The sequence below is a fragment of the Leopardus geoffroyi genome, chromosome D2 (genome assembly GCF_018350155.1).
Source record: "Leopardus geoffroyi isolate Oge1 chromosome D2, O.geoffroyi_Oge1_pat1.0, whole genome shotgun sequence".
NCBI lineage: Eukaryota > Metazoa > Chordata > Mammalia > Carnivora > Felidae > Leopardus > Leopardus geoffroyi.
The window spans coordinates 25,061,363-25,074,168 of record NC_059334.1 but is presented as its reverse complement, the minus strand read 5'-3'; positions in this window follow the sequence as shown (position 1 = coordinate 25,074,168).

Here is a 12,806-nt window from a genome sequence, read left to right as displayed (position 1 = left end):
GTCAGATGCTTAACCGACTGAGCCACCTAGGTGCCCTGTTGTTCCTTTGAAGTAAAGTACCTTCTTTCTGGCTGCTTTTGAGATTTTTCTCTGTACCATTGTTTTTCACAGATTTCGTACAATATACTTAAGGTTTTGCTGGTTTGTTTTGGTATTTAACCTTCCTGGTGCTTCTTGAGTCGATCCTTTTAAGTCTTGTGTCAATTCTGAATACTCCTTGGCTGATTTCTTCACACATTTCTTCTGCTCTGTTCTCTCTCCTCATCTTCTAGGACTCAATGACACGTAAGTTAGAACGTTTCATTCTGTCCCATGTGACTCAGGCTTTGATGTAGATTCAATGCTTTTCTTTTCTGTCCTTCATTCCTGATATTTCCTCCTGACCTGTCTTATTCACTTCTCTTCATTTTTGTCAAGTTTTCTGTTTAAAACATCTGAGGAGTTTTTAATTTCAGTTACTGTATTCTCAGTCCTGGAATGTCTATTTTGTTATTTTTTTGGTAGACTCCAGTTCTCTGCTAAAATTCTCCATCCTGACCTCTCTTTTACTAAATATATCAATCAGGGTTGTTTAAAAATCCCTATCTGATAATGCTGAGTAGGCATCATCAACAGAGTCTATTTCGTTGTCTATATATATGTTTTCTTTTGGTCCTGTCTGTTGATGCATCTGATAACTTTTGATTGAATGCTGAACATTTTTAATGAAAATCCCTCCAGAGAAGATTTAGTTTCTGGCAGACATTTAGAGTAGGAGTAGCTTGCATCAACCCAATTAGGAATTGAACTGGTTCTAGGCTGGGTTTCTGTCTTCATGAGGTCCAGTCAATTCCCCAATTGCTCTTATTCCTAAAAAAAAAAAAAAAAAAAAAAAAAATAGTCCTATAGGAGTCTAATCTGAGAGCCTGAGGTAATTACCAGACACCTTCTCCTCAGTGTCCCTGAACTTTTTATCTGCCCTCCATCCTGAGCCTATTAATTGCTGTGTTTAGCTCCCTAGACTCTTCTCTGCTGCTTTCTGCCTAGCCTCTGTGTCTCTGAGTCCAGTCAGCTTCCGAGTCAGCAAATGAATGCCTCAAGGGTAAGGGTGGTTCAAACAGTCTCAGCCTATCTTCTCTAGGCTTCTTTTTTTATCTTGGTCCCTTACATCCTGGATGACTTAGTGGCCATGAACCTCAATTTCTGTCCCCTGGTCCCATGAGACTATCACAATCTCTTTCTGTCCCACTGTTTTCTGCTTGCCTCTCAGAGCCTCTGCCTGAGCTGCGCCAATGGGCAAACCAGCAGATGTTTAGAGGACAGAGAAAGATAGAAGTGGGGCTTATCTCAAAAACATCCCTTTTCTCTGGGATCTTGGTCCCTCAAGTCTGCTGCTGTTCTGCTCTCCAACTGCCTTCAAACAGTTGTGTGTTCATACAGCTCTTCTAGTTGTTCCTATGGGCTGTGTATGTCTGCTCAGTTGATCTTTGTTTACGGGGAAACACCCTAAAAGCCAAGGAACCTGATCAGATTCATTCAACAGCAACAACATTAACAATGTTTCAGGGCTGTTTGCTTCCAAGATCGTTAATCTCCCTGGGCTCTTTGTGAGAAGAAATGTGTTTTATAATTATGGCACCACTGCATACATTTTTAGGAGGAGTTTTTTTTTTTTTTTTTTTTTGTGGGGGGGGGGGGATTCTCATCCCTAACTAAGTGATTAACTAACTAACTAGCCTCACCAGTTAACATTTGTGGGGCACTAACTATAGGTCAGGGAACTTTTTAGGAGTTCTACATATGCTATTTCCTTTATTCCCCATAATAACTTTGAGAGAGGAGTTCTTTTATTATTCCTGTTTTTTTAGATGAGAAAACTAGTGTGCAGAGATGTTGGGTGATTTTGTAAGATAACTCTCCTCATAACTGGCAAAGCCAGAGTTTTAACCCAAAAAGTGAATCCAGAGTCCCTGTTCCTGATCACCAAATTATTTGCCTTTTTCCAATGACCAAATTATTACCTTTGCAGTGACGGCAAAGGCAAATGAGAAATCATGAAAGTATTTTGAGTAATAACAATACCTTAAGAATAAGTTTATGAACTCAGCATAAGAGATAAATCTTACTTAGATGCATAAACTTGGTTATGTCTGTTCTTATAAGCTAATTTTTTAATGGAAACACCCATATACCACACATATATATGTATACACACATATGTATCAATGTATAAACCCTGTAGTGTCTCTACATAATGATTAATTTGTGGTGAATTTGCTAGATAGAATCAAATTTCTATTCTATTATTTGTCAAAAGGTAACAAGAAAATACAGTCATTTAGATGTAACATTCAGGTCCTCTTAGTTTATTAAAATCATGACTCTGAGAAGAAACATCATACTTTGATTTCTTAGCATATGTGACTCACATACTTTTCTCATTACTTAGCGGAGTTTTTTACCCTAGTGTGTGTTACTTCAAAATCACAATTTGCCATCTCAGGATGGTACGAGTTCTCTTGAAAGCTGTTGTCCTTCTCATAGATGAATCAAAGCACTGCAATCTTCTAATAGTAACTGTCTATTTCCATAGTTTAAGTTCAATCTTTAGCATGAGTTAAGTTTTAGGCAGTGAATCATATCTAGAATTTTCTGGGACTATATTGGTTTCAAACAGTCTAGTCCATTGTCTTCAGAAAGGTCAACCATATTTTCTAATTTGGGGTCTAGAAAATTTGGTGACCATACTTTTAAATCTGTTTTTCCAACTTCTTGTAGAAGACTTTTCTCCATGAGAAATCCACCCTGTTCATATCTTAGTAGCTAAGTACCTAAAAAGGTACTATATTTGTTGTTAAGTATTTCCCAGGTTAAGAGTTAGAACTGGTTTTGCTTTTGTCTTTAGCCTCTAAGTGGAACTGAGTCATCATATATTAAAGTAGCTTTGTTTATAGGAACTGTTTCTTCAAGGAAACAAATTTCTTCTTTCATTTTTATAGTTCAGATAAATGTGGGGTTTGTATTTCGCCCAAGATGGAGTCAATTATTGTATACCAATTATCTATTCCTGTGTATCAAATTGCCTGAAAACTTAGTGGCTTAAAACAACAAGCATTTATTGTCTTAAGGTTTCTGTGGGTCAGGTATTTGGAAGTGGCTTGGCTGGATGGTACTGGTTCAGGGTTTCTTATGAGGGGAGAGTCAAAATATTGTAGCACCAGTCATCTGAAGTCTGGATTGGGGCCAGAGGGTTCATTTCTAAGATGTCTGATAGTGGCAAGTAAGTGTGGGCTATAAGCAAGTGATTTAATTCTTTACTGAGTGGACCTCTCCATAAGGCCACTAAAGTGTCCCCATGACACAGTGTCTGGCTTCTCCCAGATAGAGTGAGTAAAGCAGGGACTCAAACATCTTTCATAGATTTAGCCTTAGAAGTAAAAAAAACTTCATTTCCACAATATCTTATTAGATATGTAAGTCAGCTCTATTCACTGTAGGGGAGGACTACACAAGGGCATGAACACCAAGAGATGGGACTCATTGGGGGCATCTTGGAGACTGGCTTCCACAGTTATTCATTTAACATTTCCTATGGAGTATTCACTCGTTACTGTGAAAGATTGGAAGAAATACCAAGTGCAATCCTGCCTTCCTGTGCCCTTAAAGTCTACAGAAAACACTAGAAATAAAAGACAATGCATGCTAAATAAATAATGTTCATTTCAGGCAATGGTATCTATTGAGAGGTGCCCCTACTTAGAAAGTCAGGGAAGGCTTTCAAGGGTACATGTGGTACGTGCTGGAAAGAGGGATAGGGCTGAAAAGTTTGGATGAGCAATTAAAAATCCATTCTTAAAACAAAATACCAAACTATACCAGGTAGGGTTCTTTGGTTCAAGCAAAGATGACAACTCTGGCCAACTCAAGAAAGAAAAAGTGAGTCATCAGGAGAATGCTAGGGTTTCTTCTAGGAGCCAAGGTTAGATGAATAGCAAGGTCTATAGAAAGCAAGAGTCACAGCAGCTGAGGATCTTGGTGGCAGGATGCATAGACAAGTTCTCCAGGATGAGAGACTGAATGAGTCTGCTTCATTGACCTTCCTTCTGAGTGTCCATAAGAGAGTCTGATTGGTCTAGCTTGTATCATGTGGTCACTCTAGTGGAGGAGATGAGAGAGCCTATGATTAGTTGTCTCCCAGAATCACAAGGAGTGAGGAAGGGCTGATTCCTCCAAGGAAGGGCGATTGGGTGGACAGACCTCTTTCTAAAACCAAATAGTTCTCTGTTTTTGAAAATTTGTCTTTGCATTTTATTTTTATTTTTTATTAAAAACTTTTAATGTCTATTTATTTTTGAAGGAAAGATATAGACTTAGCGTAAGAAGGGAAGAGACAGAGAGAGAGGGAGACACAAGATCTGAAGCAGGCTCCAGGCTCTGAGCTGTCAGCACAGAGCCTAACGTGGGGCTCGAACTCATGAACTGTGAGATCATGTCCTGAGCCAAAGTTGGACACTTAACCCATTGAGCCACCCAAGGGCTCCTGTCTTTGCATTTTAAGGAAAATGGAAGTCTCATTAAGTCTTAAACATTATTCTACTTATTTTTAATTTCTTTATGTTGACGGTGTTGTTGGGGGTGATGCTACATTTCAGAGGGAAAAAGCAGAACAATTGCCTTAGGCATTAAATTTTTTCCCCCAGAAAAAGCACCCAATTTATTTTGGGTTTCTGGTGTATTTGGGTTTCTAATTAGTTTGCCTGAGATTTTCCAGAATGCTGTCCTCTGGAAATGACCAGTTATCCTTTCCTGCCAGAAGCAAAAAGGTATTAAGAATTTCCCAACAATTTTTTTTCATGGTATTTCTCAATCTTTTTTTCTAGTACTTACCAGTTTATAATTCTTATTTATTATTATCTATAATGATTAATCTGTTTACATATTTGAAACCTCTGTCCTCCTTCACTGCCAAAATTGTTACTAGCACTTATTATAAAACGAGATTTCTCAACCTTGGCACTATTGAAATTTTGAACAGAATAATGCTTTGCTTTAGGGGTTTGTGCTGTGCATTCCTGTGCATTGCAGGATGTCTACCAGTGTCCTGGGCCTCTTCTCATTAAATGCCAGCAGTACTTTCCTAGTCATGACACTCAAAAAATGTCTCCCGGTATCTTCTGGGGGGCAAAATCATCCTCAGCTGAGAACCCTTCATGTATATATAATTTATGCATAAAGAAATGCATTAATTAATTAACAGACTCACTCAGAAGTGTGATGGTATTTCCAAATCCTTGAATCCTTGGGATTTTCTAATCCTTGAGTGAATGTTGCCCATTCATTTATTCTGATTCATTCATTCACTCATCTCTCCATTTACCAAACATTTATCATGGGCTGGCTATTGAAAGAGATCAGGGATAACTTCCCTCAGCACATACACACAAAAACCCAAAAAGGGGCACTTGGGTGGCTCAGTCTGTTAAACATCCAACTCTTGCTCTCAGTTCAGGTCTTGACCTCAGGGTTGTGAGTTCAAGCCCCACATTGGGCTCCTCCCTGGGCATGAAGCCTACTTAAAACGAACAAACAAACAAACAAAGAAAAAGAACCAAAAACCAAAAAACAACAACCCTGAAATACAATGCTCAGGGGACCTGTGCTAGGCATTACGAGGTCAAGGTTGACAAAAATATGAATTACCCTCAGTTTATTGCGCTCCTGAGAGGATGGTAATTCAAGCAACACATTTTGGGTCAAGCTTGCTCTGCCCTGCAATGCCCTCCTGCTTCTTCCCTGCTTTTCTGCATGTCATCTATCCTTCACAACCAGTTCAGATCTGCCTTCTGGAAGCCTGTGCAGAGAGAGTCCAGGCTCAAAGTTCTCTGCCCGTAGCTTCCTTAATTCATCTGATATTGATCATTTGTCCTTTGTATCTACCATACTGCCTTGGTGTTTTATAACCAAGTCTTATAAATATGTCTCGGCTTCCTAAATAAATGTTTGGAAGAAGTTTATTACAATGGAAAAATCCTTAGATATTAATGTAGTTCCAATCCTACTTCTGCCATCAGTCTAGCTTTGTGACCCTGGGCAGGTTGCTTAATTGCTGAGATTCACTTAATGTATAAAATGAAGATGGTTTTACCTGTTCTTCAAATACTTTATAAGAATGTTTGAAGGTGTCGGGGCGCCTGGGTGGCTCAGTCGGTTAAGCGTCTGACTTCGGCTCAGATCATGATCTCATGGTCTGTGAGTTTGAGCCCTTAGTCAGGCTCTGTGCTGGCAGCTCAGCGCCTGGAGCCTGCTTCGGATTCTGTGTCTCCCTCTCTCTCTGCTCTTCCTCTACTTGCTCTCTCTCTCTCTCTCTCTCTCAAAAATAAACATTAAAAAAAATAAAAAAAAGAATGTTGAAGGTGTTGAGTCAAATAATGGATATCGGTTTATTTTGTAAAGCACTATACAATTGTAATATGCTGGCCTTATCCATATTAAGAATAATAATACAAACGTCTTTAAAAAATTTATTTTAATGTTTTTATTTATTTTTGAGACAGAGAGAGACAGAGCATGAGCAGGGGAGGGGCAGAGAGAGAGGGAGACACAGAATCTGATGCAGGCTCCAGGCTCTGAGCTGTCAGCACAGAGCCTGACGCAGGGCTCGAACCCACAGACTGTGAGATCATGACCTGAGCTGAAGTCAGATGTTTAACCGACTGAGCCACCCAGGTGCCCCAATAATACAAACGTCTTGAGGCAGGGACTGTATTTGACATATCTTTGTGTCTCTATAGCCTACCATATGGCTGCCTATCTAGTAGAGAGCTCCACGATGATGGTTGGTGATGCCTCGTGATGCTGTTATGGTGTCTGTGAAGTGTGGATCTTATTCATTACATAAACTTGTTACCTCTGATTTTATACTAGTCAATAAATAGTTGTAGAGTCAAATTGAATTTCAGATAATCACCCAAGAAGTCTGTATTATTGCTCATGCATATGCATTCTGGCAGCTTCTGAAGCTATGCATTGTAAATATTCTATAGGAAACATATTTTAAGGACCTAATGGTGTCTTATGGATTTTTATTGAGAACTTTAAAGAATATTTTATTTTATACAAGAACACATCAAATAAGGTGGAAATGTTGATAAAATTTCACTGTGAAGTGTATTAAGACTGAAAGCAATGAATTTTCAGCACTTGAATAGATTCTTATGTTTTGTTTTGTTTTATTATAAAGGAAGTGACAAATCCTCTAGAACATAGTAAGAGATTAATCTATCTGAAAGACTCATCTTTTTCAACTATTGCCCGAGTTTTAAAAATTGTTTTAACCAGCGTATAAACTCAATTGACTAAAATTTGTTATTGCAAAAGTCACAGTTGGTCTTGCCTTCCTGATATTGGCTATTTTGTGGTAATGTTAAAATTGAACACCATAGTAACAAATTTGTTTTACTAAAAATATTGAGATAACACAAATAAGACATTAAGCAAACTCATGCATTAGCTGAGTTGACCTTTCTTGAAAAATAAATACTGAGGAAATATTTTAAGGGGGTTCCTTTTTTCCCCTCAACTTAGGGTTCACTTCCAGTCAAATACTGCTTTTGTTTAAAAAGAATAAGGTTAATATCTGTTAAATGTGGCAGTAAAATTTTACTACATATAATTAAGTTGTAAAACCAAATGGACTTTATTGGTATAATTTCCAATACAAGCTTTTACTTTTTTAATGAAAAAAAAATAGCTATCTTATTGTACTAAATATTATACTGGTTACTGCACTGGTTACAGAGCCTTGAAAATATTTATAGTTTGTTTTTATAAGATGGATAATTCAGAATGAAGTGTTTTTTAAGTCCATAAAAAAGTGATGTATTTTTAAAAAGTGTATGTAATTAGTGTGGTACTGAACGTTTTCTCCATATAAATTCAGATTCAGAGGACCGTTGCTGACTATCTTCTGTGGGCCAAAGATAGTGCTAGGTTCTTCCTCATATGCAGTCACTTAATCTTCACTCTTTAGAGATGATGTCATCCTCATTGGGGAGAAGGAGAACCTGGGATGAAGAATGGGAGAACAATGGGAGAAGGAGAACAATGGGATGAAGAAACTTGACTAAGTTATGAGTGTTAAAAAGTGTCAAAACTGGGATACACACACGGATTTCCTTATTGTGACGTCAGTATTCTCACAGTGAATGTGTGCAGGATGATGTGAACCCAGGTGCCATTGTGGTAGTATTGTAACCTTCCCACGTCTAATGTGCCACCATGTGTTGACCTCAGGCAGGACCAGTAGTCTATCTATAATCTCTAAACTTCTTTAAAGTTTTCCTGAACTTGGCAAAATTACAGTTACTCATGGTATTCTTTCAGTTATTCTTTCATTCATTCATGTGCTTCTGTTTACAAATGCAAACCCATCTGGTTCTGTCAAAAGGTCCAATTAAAAAGAGGCAGTTTCACAAGACTAAACCTAATTCATGATCAGAAATGAGTGGAAAACATTTTTTTAAAGTAACCAACAATTCTTTGTTTCTTTGTTAAAACTGGCTAAGTCTGCAATATAAAACATGCTGGGAGTTCTTAGACAAGGTTAGGGAAAGGGAAGGGGTCTTAGGACAGAATGATGAACCAGCTCTAGGGTGACACCATCATTTCAAAACCAAGGGGAGCAGGTAAAATCTAGTCCAAGGAATTAGACCCAATGGTTCTCATCCAAGAGTCATGGCTTTGACAGAGCTTCTTGGCCAGGGCAAGGCTCAGAATCTAGTGGGTGTCCCAGTGGGATGAGGGAAGTTATGGTAGGTATTCTTAATTGCTTATCCACTATGTATTCTGTCTTTCTTACAAATGGTGACAGAAATTGATCCTTGTCTCTAATGAGCATTTCCCCATCTTCCAGAATTAGAATTCCCAAGTATTAGCTGGGCACATGGCCACCCAGAATTTATTTCCTAACCTCCCTCTCAGTTAGATATGGATATGTGACTAATGAGATGAAAGTAGAGTGATACATTAAATGTTCAGGAAGTATCTTTAAAGTCTCCAGGCTTTCTTCCTTCTAGTTAGTTGGACAAGAGATGTGATGGCTGGAGTAGGAAAGGCCATTATAGACCATGAAGTGTGTTATGGCCTGAAAATTTGTGTACCCCCTTCCCGAATTCATATGTTGAAGGCCTAACTCCCAATGTGAAGGTATTAGGAGGTGGGGCCTCCTAATTTGGGAGGTAATTAGGTTTAGATGATCTTATGAGGGTGGATCCCCCATACTAGGATTAGTGTTCTTATAAGAAGAGGAAGAAAAAGCTGAGCTCACTTGCTCTTTCTGTCTGTCTGTCTCTGTCTCTCTTTGCACACACAAAGAGGAAATCATGTGAACACTGAGAGGTGATGGGTATCTGCAAGCCAGTAGTAGCATCCTCACCAAGAAATGAATCTGCTAGCACATTGATTTTGGGCTTCCCCGCTTCCAGAACTGTGAGAAACAAATGGCTGTTGTTTAAGCCACCCAGTCAATGGTAATCTGTTATAGTATGGTGAACTGATTGAGACAATGTGCAAGTCCCATGATGAGGATGGTAGAACCACAAGGTAAAAGGAACGTGAGACCTGGTAGTTGTGAGGCCACCAAACCAGTCCTGGATTGCCTACATTAATATGAATTTAATCTTAACTAATACACTCACAGAAGCTCTATATTATTGGGGGTGGCAATATATCCAACAATAAAACTATGTTTCCTAGCCTTCCATGAAGTTATATATGACAATATGTATAAGTTCTGGCTTGAAACAAAGTGGAAATTATGAAGGAATTCTAAAAAGCTTCCTTAAAGGAAGTACAGAGGGCTGGAGAAAGTTCCTTGTGACTTCTCTCCTTCCTTCTGACTGCTTGAAATGTGGATGTGGTGGATGGTGGTCTAGGGACTATTTTGGACTATGAGAGCCCTTAAGAAGCAGAATGACAGGTATGTTTCTTCTTCTTTTTCCAAAGTTTCTTGATGACTTTGTGAAACCGACTTATCAGTAGGGTCAGTTGCTTTTGGACTTCTTTTACACAAAGAAACAAATCTTTTGGTTTTAAGCCTCTGTGTTTTCTATTAGGTGCAGCCAAATCTAATCCTATCTGGCAGAGAGGTTCATTAGAGTTAACAAGAAGGTACAGGAAACATGGGTCAACCTCAGAAACCTGGATCTGGGGGCCTGTGTCTCAGCTCTAACTGGAAAACTGCAGTGGAAGTAGCAAATTCCTGGCAACAAGCTGGGTGACTGGTCAAGTTCAATGTTAGTGCTCTGGACCAACTGAATGGTGTAGACCATTTGAACCCTGATCATTGGTGGATAAAAGTGCTAGTGTGATTCTAGACCAGGTATTCCCTGTGCCGGGCACACTAGGTAGTTCTGCAAAGGTCAGGTGTTCAGTGCCTGACATGGGCTGGGCAGAAGCAGAAGCAGAAGCAAGCAGGGGCTGACATCGCCCATACCTCCTTTAGACATGGTTAAGGCAGAACCAATATGCTGATTTCTCTTATTGGGGCTATAAGCAGCTGGATGACTGTCTCTAACATCCAGGCTTGTGAGACTTAGCTTTGCTCCTCTCCCTCTGTCGTGTGTGGGCCAGCTGTATTCTTACTGGTCCTCATTTCCCCTGCATTGAGCTCATTTACTCTCTGGGGATTAATTTGACTGTGAATACTCTGGACTCCAAAGTGTGGGAAAACTGGAGACATAAACAACAGAAGCATTAATGCTACAGGGGCAGAGAGTAGCATCTTTCCTTCATTTAACATCATGTAAGACCCAACAGACAGTTTTGTTGCTGGTGATGTTTCATAGTCAGAGACACTTTTAGGCAGTGACTCAGGGAGGCAGCCAGAATCCTGAGCTCATAAGGGAACTACTGGCCCAGAGCTTTTACGATCAAAGATGTCAGGTGGGTAGAAGAATGCTGTGAGATATAAAGTGCCCTACAGATTACTATAATTGTATTAATGGAGATAATAACAACAAGATCACCCCTTTCCCCACTGTTACTGACATCATGAGGTACAGACCCCCTTCAACATGCCCGGAGATAACAGGTTGCTCTTTTGTTAATTTCTCCCCATCAAGGCTATCCTTGGGATTCATTTTAACCAAAGTTATTGTAGATTTTAAAAAGTTGGAGGAATAAGAACATTTAGAATAACTTGCTTCAGAACCTATTTATTTTGGGGGGTGATCTCCTCAGAATACCATTGTGAACAAAAATAACAGTTCAGTACACCTTCAAAATTAACCATGCAAATGATTGGTTATACTAAGGGTGTGTTCAACATGTTAATCATGTACCCAATTTATATACTAATCACATATCCCAGTTACTATTATTTACACCATTTCCAAAAGGGTGTTCTACTGTTAATAGGTGTTATGTGAAGAAATGGTTGTAGAATAATTTTGAGAACATTGAGTTAAACAAAGTTGAGCTGCAAAATGGTTAATGGACATGTAATTTCAGGGAGATGGAACTGTCCAAGGTACACACCCTGAAGTGAGGGTCTTCATTGCCCCTTGTAAGGAGTTTTCTGGAATAGGTAATAATGTTCTCTGCCCCCATCAGTCAGAGAACAGGCCTCCATCCTGGGCTTCTCTGTTCAAATGATTCATCCTGAGACGTTCATTGGGGGAATGACACAGTCAAAGGAGGAGATGAGGTGACTCATGGTGGCCGGGTTTCTAGGTTGTTCTGTGCCTAACATCCTTGGTTTTGCAGGCTTCCATGCTCCCTGGGAGGTCCTTCACGTCCCTCTATGACCCTCAGTTCTCCTTCGGACAGGCAGGGTTTGGCTGGCAACCAAGAACATTGACTAATGCAGAACTGAAATGAGTTTCTTTATCACCAGGCTCTCAGAACGTTTAATGTGCTAGTTTGCATTGTGATTCTCTAAAAGGTGCTTTGCTCCAGAAGCTCTGCCTTCACACTTCTTTCCATCTTCCCCACAACATCTTTTAGGGTTGGTGTTCCATGGAGCACCCGGATGGAAATGCTAATTTAGTAAGTCAGTACTTAGCTAAATTAGAAGACACCTTGGTGGTACGGAAGAGCTCATTTAACTGAAGAAGATTTTCTTCCTGCTCTATAGGATATCCAGGATCTCATAGTAGATTATGCTCTTATCATGGATTCATACTGAATCTTTCTCTAGAGGACCATCATTGGCCTCATGTACACTGCCTCCTCTATACATCCTCTGTGCTGGCAGTGAGACCCTGGGACTGCAGTGGATGTTGTGAAACACTTTGGAGGAGCCAAACTACATCTTATTTTCATCCAACCCATTACATTTGCTTAATGACTTAGGTCAACTGGTAAGCAATGAGGTCATTCATAATTAATTTTGCTGTTCATTATAGCCAATTATTTTAACCACTGGATCATTTGTATTTTTATACAATCTGCAGTCTTTCAGGAACATACAAAAGCTTAATGGGTTGTATAATGTGCTATCCCTGATCCATGATTAACATACAGTTTAATGAGTACAATTCTAAGAACTCACTTGAAACTTTAGGATCTGCTTCTTCTGCAAAAGAAGGTGCTGAAAAGAAAAGTTGGTAACAGTAATGGGTTTTGAATGTTTTAAGTGGAAAGTTATTCTCACATCAATGAGACTCTCCTTTTAAGTGAAAGCAACCCCTTTGCACACAGCCATGCTGCGATGTTAGTGAGTAGGGGTGGCACTAGGAGCTTAATAACAATGCCAATTTCTGGTTTCCGGTTCGAGATATCCTGATTCAGTAGGTCCAGGGTGCATGAGGCATAGGCTTTTCCAACAA